This window comes from Phascolarctos cinereus, unplaced genomic scaffold, assembly GCF_003287225.1.
Source record: "Phascolarctos cinereus isolate Bilbo 61053 unplaced genomic scaffold, phaCin_HiC Scaffold_4;HRSCAF=312, whole genome shotgun sequence".
Lineage (NCBI taxonomy): Eukaryota > Metazoa > Chordata > Mammalia > Diprotodontia > Phascolarctidae > Phascolarctos > Phascolarctos cinereus.
Genome location: NW_027555847.1, coordinates 418,318,394 through 418,330,693, shown reverse-complemented (window position 1 = coordinate 418,330,693; position 12,300 = coordinate 418,318,394). Strand labels below are relative to the sequence as shown.

The 12,300-nt window shown below is 37.9% G+C and overlaps 1 long non-coding RNA gene across 1 annotated transcript in view; it reads right to left on the bottom strand.

Moving 5' to 3' along the window:
* LOC110223250 (uncharacterized) overlaps positions 1-12,300 on the bottom strand; it is a 133,852-nt gene that overhangs the window by 108,495 nt on the left and 13,057 nt on the right. Inside the window, exon 2 of the long non-coding RNA XR_002328635.2 lies at positions 4,907-5,096. This is a non-coding gene — a long non-coding RNA (uncharacterized LOC110223250). The remainder of the gene's footprint in view (positions 1-4,906; positions 5,097-12,300) is intronic.

Sequence of the window (12,300 nt, the reverse complement as noted above, 5' to 3'; positions counted from 1 at the left end):
AGTATGTACTGACTTCTCTTCTTACAAGTTTAGAAGCAAAGGGAAAGAGAGGAATAGAATGACAGATTAAGTAAGTCAGAAGGTCAAGAAAAAGCTTCTATTTTAGACTGGGGAGATCTGAGTATAGTTGTAGGTAGAGTAGAAGGCATTAGTAAAAGAGAGAGTAAAGCTTCAGGAATGAGATTAGATCATTAGATAAAGCCCAGGTTCCAGGGGAAACAGGAGGGAATGAGATTCAGGGCACAGGCAGAAGATATATCCTTGGTAGGTAGGAGAGCCACTAAGACTGTAGAGAAGGTGAGTAACAAAAGAGATGTTTAGAGGTAGGCTTGAAGGCATCTATGTCAGAGAGAGAAAAATTAGTAAAGTTTTCTGTTGAAATGGAAGAAGGCAGTAGAGATGAGTCTTTGAGGAGAGAAGATTTGAAAAAGTGATTTGCAACAGCTCATGCAGGGAGTGTGGATAAAGATTTAATGAAAGAATAAGCACATAGCATGAGGGACTCAATCAACATTCAATAGGAAAAATTTATAGTGGTCTCTCTCAGTCAGCATGATTTAACAATTTTCTGCAGAAATATTCAGTCACTTGGAAGTAGAATTTGAGGAAACGGACAGTAGAGATTAACATGATAAATTCATCTGGGACACATTGAATTTGAGGTGACATTTAGACATCTTAGTGGACATTTTCAGTCAACAGCTGCAAATATGGAACTGCATATGAGATTAAAAGAATTAAAGATAGAAAATTTAAGAATCGTCAGCTCAAATAATAACTCCTAAATGAAGTCTTTCTCAATGCCCCTTCATATTAGTGCCTATTCCCCAAGATGACTTTGTATTTAGGCAGCTGTGAGGCATAATAAATATAGCACTGAACTTGGTGTCATGAAGACCGGAGTTCAGATATAGCTTCAGACACTTACTAGCTATGTGACCCTGAGTAACACACTTAATCTCTGTCTGCCTCAGTTTATCATTTGTAAAATGTGAAAAATAGCATCTATCTTCCAGGGTTATTATTGTAAGGCTCAAAAGATATATTTATAAAGCATTTTGCAAACCTTGATGTACTATATAAATGTTAGCTATTATTATTTTTGCAACTATTTTATGTATAATTATGTTAACAGATTTTACTGATAGCTTTTGTTAGTTCATCATCTATATTTCCCCCTGCAGCCTTTACCCTCCCCAATCCAAGAGAGACAAACCCCTATATCAAAGAATTTTTTAAAAAGAGAAAGAGGAAGAAGAGAAGAAAAAAATCATCAAAATGATCAAGTCTAACCCATAATTAACAAAAATCCCTCCTACCTTCCCACTCTTTAGTGGGACCTTTAGTCTCTTGACCCAATTCTATTGTTTCTGACCATTTCCATCACATGGTTTTACTTGAGTCCATAACTAACCTTGACTACATGGTCTAACAATTTAATGTTTTACTATCTTTTACCTTAGAATCCCATGCCTCCCTGATCTTCTGCTGTTTCTGATCCCCAAATTTTCTTCTCTTAGTACATTTGCCATCTAATGGCTTAATTCCTACCCCAGATTTGCTGGCCATCACCAAAAAAAAAAATCACAATATAGAGAAAATTTCACAAACAACAAATTCAAGCTCATACTTGACCTTTATGGCTGCTTAATCATCCTTTTCAATTCTTATCCACTCTCTGTTGTATTTCCCACATCTATTTCACATCTTTTCTCCTCCCACCCCTAGACTTCTCTTTAACTGTTTTCTTAATGGTTACCAATAAAATCCAATTGACTTTTTTCAGCCTTCATCTTCTATGAACATTCTGAAATAATGGACACTGTTTCCACTCCTTCTTACTGGCTATTCCTCATTCCCTTAGCTTCAACGATTACACAATTTCTTGATTTTCCTCTCACTTCCGTGACTACTCCTCCTACCCCTCACTCCCTGATTTTTACTTCTTCTCGTCCCTTCATCGAAGACAAAGAGAAAACTCCCCTTGGCCTTGGACTCCATGGCTACGGTCTTTCAGCTCTCAGTCTATAATCCATTGTTTCTTCTTTACTTTTTCCCATATATTCTTTCTCCTGGTGACCTCATTTATGCCTATTAAAAGCAAGAAATAATTCAGCTTCAACTATGACTTCTATGCATGTGGCTCCCTAATCTACCTAATGAATGGGTTAATCAAAAAGAAGGTATTTAGGGCCTAATATGTGACAGGCAGTTTGTAGGGGAGGGGGTATAAAGATGAAAACAGAATGAGAGGAGAGGAGAAGAAGAAAAGAAGAGTGGAGGAAAGAGGAGAAGAGAAGAGAGGGGAGGGGAGGAGAAGATTCTTGCCCTAAAATAGCTTACATTCTGTAAGAGGAAGAAAATACATACATATATAAACATATTTGGAATAAACAACAAATGAATACAAGGCAGTTAAGGTAATTAGAGATGGATGACACTAGCGGTCAGGGTAAGATTTCCTGTATAAAGTGGCCTTTAAGCTGAATCCTGAAGGAGGTGAGATTCTCAGAAGTATAGAGGAGGAGGTAACACAATCCAGGTATGGGGGATGGCCAGTACAAAAACAGAGAGATAAGACATGGAGTACTTTGTGTGACAAGTAGAAAAGGCCAGTTTGCCTGGGCCACTGTGTTCAGGAAGGGGATTAATTACATATGAAGGCTAAAAAAATAGATTCAGAGTAATTGTGAAGTGTTTTTAAAGCCAAACAGAAGAGTTTTATTTTATCTTCGAAGAAATAGGAGCCACTAGAGTCTGTTGAGTAGAGACAAAGTCAGATCTAGGTTGGAGGAATTCACTTTGACAGCTGTGTGGAAAATGGATTGAAGTGGGGCCTCGATGCAGAGACCAATTAGGCTGCCACTCAATAGTTCAAGTGGGAGGTAATAAGGACCTAAATTAGAGCGGTAGCTATGTGAGTCAAGAGAGTGAATGTCTCACTGCCATTTCAAACACACGTCTAAAACCAAATCTATCATCTTTCCCCCTAAACTTGTTCATCCTTCTAGTTTTTTTAAGTAGCTTCACAACTTATCTAGTCACCAGTGAAAAATGCCTCAGTATGGTCTTTTACTCCTTCCTTTCCCTCATTTCTCCATCTGGAAATGCTGTTGATTCCACCGCCAATTTCTCTCACGTGATCATCACCTTCCCATTCTCACTGTCCTTACTCTCGTGCAAAACCTCATTAATACCGGCCTAGACTACCACAAAATTCTCCTCCTGGGTCTTTCTGCCTCCATTCTTTCCAATCTAGTCTTCATACTGCTGTTTGATTAATTTTCCTTATGCATAGATGTATGTAATCAAGTCACCACTCTGGTCAAAAATGTTCAGAGACTCTTTCTTGATTCTCCAAGAGGGGAAAACAATGACAGGTGATCAGGAAAAACTCTATATAGGAAATAACCTTTAAACTGCTGATTGTTTTCTATTGCATTATCAAGTAAACTTCCATTTTCTTGGCTTGGCAACAAAAGTCCACCTATCTGGTATCAGCTTACATTGCACATCTTACCTCAAATTACTCCCCTCCATATACTCATGTTTAAAACAAGTTAGTCCAATCAGTCTGCAGAAGGTACCCTCCACTCTCCCATCTTTGTGTTTTGTTCACACTATTTCGCAGAACTGAAATGTCTGTTGAATTCATTCCCATCATTTTAGGCCCACCTTAAATGCTAGCTCCCCCATGAATACTTCCTCAGTTCATTCTTTCAATAACATTCTCTCCTTAGATCTCTCACGGTATTTTATTCTAAATCTCCATAATGCCTTTATTGTGGACTGCTTCGTAATCTGTAATCTGTGTTGGTGCCTTATTTTTCTATCAGACTGGGAGCTCTATTAGGGTAGGGACCTTGTCTCATCAAAATTTTGTGTCTTCCTCAAGATCTAGCTCTCCACTTTGTACATAGTAGCTGTTTAAGATGTGCTTATCATTGTGCATAAAAATGTGCATATCATGAATAAACATGCACATATGAAATACTAAAATTATTCATTAAATGCTAAAATTCTTTCACTTGGGCCCTGTTTTTAATATTCTACAAAGGCAAACTATTTTCTTTTTATTCAAAGTGCTTGGCACATAGTAGGCAGTTAATAAAAACTTGTTGATTTGACTTTTTTTTTCTTTTTGGTGAGGCAATCGGGGTTAAGTGATTTGTCCAAGAACACACAACTAGTAAGTGTTATGGGTCTGAGACCTGAACTCAGGTCCTCCTGATCCCAAGGCTGAAGCTGTATCCACTTGACTTTCATTTGAAACCACAACTGACTAACAGTAGTTGAAAGTGGACTTGAATTTCACCTGGGTCAGTCAACATTTTCCTATACTTTTTTTTTTGCAAGCTTCAAAGTCTTTTCTTATTGTTATACTTCACAACAAATGTATGAAACATACTATGATTTGTAAATTTGCTCACTGATAGAATACAAGCTCCTTGAGGGAGAAAGAATCTCACTTTTCGTCTTTTTGTTCCAGTGCTTGGTACGTCTTACGCTCTCCAAAAATGCTTGAATAATTGCTCTCCCTACTTCAGAGATTTAGTGTTTGGCTTTAACATACAACATGCTAACTGCAAAAAGGAAAGAAATAAATTAAGAGCAGGAAATCTACTTGATTCACTGCCTCATTTATTCAATAGACCTTCACAGTTGGGGGGAAATACTTTTGAAAAGGCCAAAACTATAACAATCCAATATCATTTAAGCATCTCCAGAACTCCTTGCTCTCTATTCCCTTAGAGAAGCATAAACATTAAGAAACTAAATAAAAGTGTAAAAAAGAGGGGAAAACAAAATCAGAATAAGTGCTTGATTTTGCCATTACTTACAGTCAATCAGAAGAAAAGAAAATGCCTAGAGCACAGAGCTCCTTCCCCTCCCAAGACCCACATACCTGCTCTGTTTTGGCAACATTCCATGGCACTGTCTTTTCTTCTTCCAAGCCCAGCTTCCCTGGTGCCCTAAGGCTGATTAGGTAATGGATACTAGCTGGGTCTAAATGGATGCCAGGTGTTCAACATGGAGCCAACATGCCTACTTCTAGGCATTTTGCTAACTGGTTGGGGAATACAGTCACAGAGCATCTAGTGGAAAAAACAAAGAACATTTTTCACTTTTGGCCTCACTGACTACAAAGGACTGTTTTATGCCAGTATAGATATCGTTCCATCATTTTCCTTCCCTATACCCCCACTACTGAGAAGACTTTTGGTCCAGTGGTATTCACCTCATTAGCAGCCTAATCGTTACCCTAGTCAAAAAGCAGAGAAAATGCAAGTCAAAAATCACACTGCCTTCATATACCAGTCCTTTTAACAGGATGCAGGACAGCTTTTTTATTAATAAGATTCAGTCTGAAATCTGTGTAAACTGTCTTGTTGCCAAGGCAACCTTACCAGCAAAACAACTGATCCATACATCATTCTTGCAAGTGCGACAAATAAAACTGATCATAAAATCTAGAGGGAGGAAAGGGAAAAGGAAACAGACAAAAACCAAAAGGCAAAGGAGGATAGATAACGCTGGTACCAGGAAAAGGTGCTTTAAGGCAATATTCTACCCCTGTTGGGTTTCATTGAAAGTGAAAATGGACTGAGTCAAATATACTAGGTATCTAATATGCCAGGTAATATGAGAGACTTTAAAAGAGAAATATCTTGGACTCAAAAAACACAGTCCTCTGCCCTCAGGGAATTTACAACCTATTTAGAAGGATCTAAATCCAACTCTTACATTCTATTTTGACATACACACATAAAACTATTAGAGAATATTAAGATCAAATAAAACCAAGTGCTAAAGTGCATATTGTGTAGGTGCTGTAAGAGGTCAAGAAGGTCAATATGAATGACAATAATAAAGTTTTGTGATATGGGAAACTTCATTGTTCTCCAGTTGTTTCTTCTGTTTGAGTCTTTAGCCACAAGCTCAACTACAAGCAACTTGAGGACAGGACATGTCTTATAGTCTCCAATATGCCCCACACAAGCAATAGATAAGCTTCAATACACATTTATTAAACATCTACCATGTGCTAGGCATGCTGAGTGCTAGAGTTTTGGCCACAATAAATATCAATAAATGTTTAAGGATTTTTATGTAGAAAAGGTGGGGAAATGAATCAGAATGGTTTATCATTTAATTAGAGGTGTCATATTGAGGTAGTTTGGTCAGTCAGTGGTTAAATTATCACATTTGGTGACCATTGTCAAAACCTGCATGGCTGGGAAGGTGAGCAGGGGGCCCTGGGAGAGAGCCTTCCATATGGCCAGCATCCTCGGCAACTACATGGTGGTCTATAGTGGCAGCATACGCACTCATGAGCAGGAGGAGAGGTGTTATGAGGATGGCATCTTCTTCTACCATCTGGGCTGCCACCAGTGGGCATCAGGAGCTGAACTGGCCCCTCCAGGGGAGAATGACCTGAACTTCTGTAGATGATAATAAGGATAGGGTATGTAACAAGCAGATTGCACTGATCTTGGGAAAGGAAAGGTATTGTGAAGAAGGAAAAGAGACCTTCAAATGACAAGTTATGATTTGTATGTGAAGGTAGTCTCTCTACTGTGATGTAGAGCTCCCAGATTTCTCATCATCATCCTCAAATGTGACAGCTTAATCATTGACTTGCCAAGCTACCTCACTTTGATATCTCTAATTGAAATAATAAACAATCCCACTTCTTTTTCTCATCTTTTTTTTTAACATAAGCTAGAAGGGCATATAAGCCCTCAGCACAGCGTTCAGCAGCTTCTGTAGAACATGACATGTTCCATAGGCAATCTACAATAATGGAGCAAATGATAGCCTCTATCAGGATAAAGTATTTTTCTTTATAATTTATTCCCCAACAGATTATCCCTTCAAATCATATAAGGCTGCATTCACAACAAAAATTTACTATCCAAATATTAACAATAATGACAACATTTGTCTTGATAATCTATGGTCATAGTGGTTGCCAGCAGTATTTCCAAACTACTCTTGTCCAGCTGTTACTCTGTTGTGTGATCCCAATTCAGATGACCCTTGAATGCCTTGTAGAGATCTACAAAGATGAGAGAGAAGAGTACAGCAGAATACTTCAGGAAGGAATTCAGAAGTATATAATTGAAGAAATTCTTGGATAAGTTCTACAGATGAAGATGGGGGAACTCTCAAAGGCAAATCCTTCTCATTTCCATTTAACTGCTTTCTATGAGCCCATGTCTCTTCTCTCCTGCTGTACATGTTTACCTGATAGAATAGTGCTTATATATTGGACATACTTGGTATAATGAATAGAAATTCTCTATTTCTTGCACCAACATTGACTCCTAGCAAAGAATGTATGGGAAAAGCCAGCTCTCCAGTAATAAACTAGTTGTGAGACTAAAATCGTTCCTTATTGACTTCACTGGATAATGCAAGGCAGAAGTTGCTGTTGTTTGGTTTGGGGTGAGAGAGCGTAATTACGATGAATGACCTATGGGAGAATTTGTTTTTGGAAGCAAATTCAAACTCATAGAAGTTTAAAAAGCAAAGTATATCAAGTCAAAAAGTGTTTATTAAATACTATGTGCCAAGCACTGGCTAAAGCATTGGGAATACAAATATAATCAGAAAGATCTTGACCTCAAGAAGCTTACATACTAATGAAGGAAGACAATATATAAAAGGAAGGTGAAAGGGGGATGTGGGAAGGGGAGAAAGTACCTTCATGGGGCATATTAAAGAAAGTCCAGAGAGTGAAAAGCAGAACCCAAAGAGGAATGAAGATATGGCTGGCCTGGGTGCTTTTCTTAAAATGGAGGCTCTAGGAAGAACCAGCCAATCAGAGGAAGGGTCTACAGGGGGAGAGTGTATTTCCAGTGTGAGAAGTCATGGGTAGGCTTCTGAATGTGAAGAATGTCAAGCTGTTTCTATAATCATTCTATCTGAAGAACCCACTGAGTTGAAATCCTGCCTTAGATACTCATTAGCTATATGACTTTGGCTAACTTGCTAAACTGAGCCTTCAGCATCAGTCTCTTTATCTGTAAAATAGGGTTAATAATACCACCTACCTCACAAAGTTATTGTAAAAATTGAATGGTATGATATGTGTAAATCTTTTGCAAACCTTAAAGCAGCTACATAAACGCTAGCTACTATTGCCTTTTTTTCTCTCATTTTTCTTATTTTATTTTTTTTATTGATTTATTTTGATTCATCAACAATCACTTCCAAATGCTTTTGAGTTTAAAATTTTTCTTCCCCTTTCTCCCCACCACCCTCCCCAAGACAGCACACAATGTGATATAGGCTATACATACACATTCCTGTTAAACTTATTTTCATGTTAGTGCTGTTGTAAGTAAGAATTAGAACCAATAGGAGGAACCACCAGAAAGAGAAAACAAAACTCAACAGAAGGGGAAAAAAATAGCAAATAGTATGCTTCGATCTGCATTCAAACTCCATAGTACTTTCTTTGGATATAGATAGCATTTTCCATCACGAGATCTTTGGAGATGTCTTTGATCCTTGTATTGCTGGGAACGGTTAAGTTTATCAGTATTAGTCATAGTACCACATGGCTGTAATTGTGTGCAATGTTCTCTTGGTTCTGCTCACTTCACTCAGTATCAGACCATACAAGTCTTTCCAGGTTTTTCTGAAGTCAGCCTATTCATCATTTCCATAATATTAGTATTCCATAACATTCATATACCACAACTTGTTCAGTCATTCCCCAATTGATGGGCATTCTCTCAATTTCCAATTCTTTGCCACCACAAAAAGAGCTGTTATAAATATTTTTGTACAGGTGGATCCTTTTCCATTTGTATGATCTCTTTGAGATATAGCCCTACTATTGTCTTAGGTAAATGTTTTGACCACCAAGATTAAACTATACTTCAATTTGTATTTTAAGCAAGTTTAACTGGTCAATATTTAAATAGCTTGTAGCTATTGGCACATTAAATGATGAATATTTTTGTTCTGTTTTCCAGCTCTTCTCCAGCAGCCCTTCCCTCCAGTACTTTTGGGTTTGTATATGGTTTCTCAGTTAATAAATAGCTAACTGCTCTTAATTATTCTTTTGTTTTTCAACTGCTTAGGTCTATCAGGATGTGAGGGTAAATTCATTTGACAAAGTATTTGTGTATATTTTAAAACCCAATTGCTCCTCTGGAACTTGTATGTTCAAGAATGATTAATCTCTGTAATAAACTAATTAGTAATCACTTTAAAAAGAGAGATCATTGGTAATCCTGGAGAGAGTAGTTTCATTTGAGCGATGTCAGAAACCAGATTGCAAGAGGTTCAGAATTAAGTAGGGGCAAAGAATTTATGGGTGTACCTCATTTTATCATGCTTTGCTTTATGTTTTTTACAAATTAAAGATTTGTGTCAATCCTACATCAAGCAAGTCTAACAGCATGTGCTTATGCCTCTGTGTCACATTTTTGTAACTCTTGCAATATTTCAAGCTTTTTCATTATTACTATATGTTACGGTAATCTGTGATCAGTGACCTTTGATGTTACTAATGTAATTGTTTTGGGGCACCACAAACAGCACTTTTATATACACTGGGAAACCAAAAAATTCGTGTGATTCACTTTATTGCAATATTCGGTTTATTGCAGTGGTCTGGAAGTGACCCCTCAACATCTCTAAGGTATACTTGCAGACTTCTTTTATGAATTTGAATGTAAAAGGCAGAAGACATGTTGAACAACAGTTTAAGGGGATGCAAATATCAAATGAAGTGGTAAAGAATAGAGAAGATCTGGACATCTTTGGAAATAAGAGAGCAGGGGCCAGTTGATAAGGAGAGAGAAAAAATCAGAAGAATCGATTAAAGAGGTGAACTCCAAGAAAAGGTAGGAAGGGATGAGATTAAGGATACAATTAGAGGAGTTGACATTGCAAAGTGGGCTACCTTTGCTCTGAGAATGGAGCAAAAGAGAAAGAGGAATAGAGCTGATATTAAAGGATTTGGGGAGAAGAGAGAGTTTCCAATGGAGTGTCTCAACTTGGAGGCCCAGTGAAGTTAGGTGGCTTGCCAGATGTCACACAGGTAGTGAGTGGCATAGTCGGCATTCAGACCCAAGTTGTCTGACCTCAGATACAGAGCCCTTCACTACATCACATTGCTGATGTTAGCTCTCAACTCGGAATCCTTAATATCATGAAGCCTCACTTGGTCCCTTCACCTACAAAAGAAGAGGGTGCAACCAAATGGGCCCTGGGGTCCCTTCTAGCTTAAATCTATGATCTAATATTTGATGTCCACTAACATTATTTCCTTTTACTTTTGATAATTATAATCCAGCTGCACATGGTGAGAGTTTACTGTTTTATCTAGTCAATCCTCTGCTTACCCTATCACCAAGCGTCTTTAATTTTATAAGAGTGTGTTTTCTATCTTCCTAACTAGACTCTAGGTCAGGGATGGGGAACCTGTGGCCTCGAGGCCACATATGGCTCTCTACATCCTCAAATGTGGCCCTCTAACTGAATGGATTTCATCAAGGGGCTGCACTTGAGGACCTAGAGGGCCACATGTGGCCTCAAGGCTGCAGGTTCCCTGCCCCTGACCTAGGTGTTTCAATGTCAGGGACCTTGTCTTATAAGAACATACTTTGATCTCCTCCCAATAAAGCAAAACATTCCATATTATTGCTTCTTTGTTTCCATTTAAAAAAAAGATTTTTCTCACCTTATAAAAAATGTTTTAAACTAATTGTAATGCATGTCTTTAATTAGATGATGATGGCACAGATGTCAAGATCTTCTTCAACTGCTTGTTTAATATTTGATTTTCCATGACAAACTGAAATACTCTAACATTCTGAAGGTTCCTAATTAACCCCTTTTCTAAGAGGAGATTCAATTATGCTCCCTAAAGCATCTGTAGGGGAATAAAAAAGTAAATAAAAATAAAAACTTTCAACTTAAGCAAGTAATTGATGCCATATCCTTCTCTGGTTCCAAACTCATCACATGCAACACTATCAAGCTTAAGAATGAATTTTATTCCGTAAATTCTTTTTTTAAGTCAAAATGGATTTTCCTTCAGAAACAATAGTGTAATGGTGGTTAGGTTCTCAGGACAGTTCAAAAAATCGTAATCAGTGTTGCCATTGTCTTCACTGACAGGTTATAGCCCTTCTATAGCTCAGGTTTTATGAGTTTCTGTGACTAAAAAGTTCATCACTTGATGGCCAGCTTCTTGGTGATGAACTTCTTTGAATTCAGCTACATGTATTTCCTCAGAGATAGTCCATTTCTGAGCCTATATTAGAAGCCTTTCCAGCTTTGTAAATCCTAACAGAGCTTGAATTCTGCTGGCTTAAAATTTGTGCAGACCCAAAGTAGCTTTCAAGTGGCTGGTCAGCACAGAAGTGGGGGAGTTGGAGAAGTTTCAATATAATCTGAAAACTGTAAAACTGCTCACTTTGAAAGTGGACACTAGACTACAAAGACACATAGACATAAAATAATTTGCTTCCTCTTTAGATTCAATGAGTCATTGTGACTGACCATCTCCAGGGGCTAAACTTGTCATTTACTCACATACCTAGGTGCTAGAGAATGCTAGATACTCAAACAACTCTTAGGAAACAGAACGCTATCATATTCCCCACCAGCAATGGTGAGAAGGGAATCAATTGAAGGAAACAAGATGTAATTCTGGTGAGAGCTCAGATTTTTGTCCACTTTTTCCCACAACACCCCCACTCCCACTGCAAAGAATATAGAGATAAATGCCTTTAGAGTGACCAAGCAGCATTTCTATGTCTTTGAAACCCCTATAAACAAGGACTTTGAGGCTAATGACATAGCCACAAACCTGCAAGAATCAAAAGCTGCCGAGCAGAGGTAACCCATTGTGTTCTGCATCTGAGCTCAGAGGCCTTTTTCTAGGAAACCTCAATGATATGTTTATTATCCAGCAACCTTTTATTGGCTGCATGCTAAAAGGGCCTTAAAATAAATAATGAGCCTTATCTGATTTGAAGTTTGCCCAAATGCTGTCATTTGAAGGAGATAAACCTGTGATGAAAGATGCCATATCAGGGAAAGAATGTTGAACTTCCCTCTGTTCCAAAATGAAGAATTTAAAGGAAAAGGCTTAACTATTAAGGTGCCCGTCAAAAGGAAGCTAAACTTGAGGGAACCAAACAGCTGTGTGGGGAAATACTGCAGCCCATACCAATGGAGGAGAAATAAGAAGTCCTTTTTCTCCAAATGAACTTGTGACAAATGCTAATGCCTACTGTAATTTACTTTAGTACACCAAATTCATAGAACCAT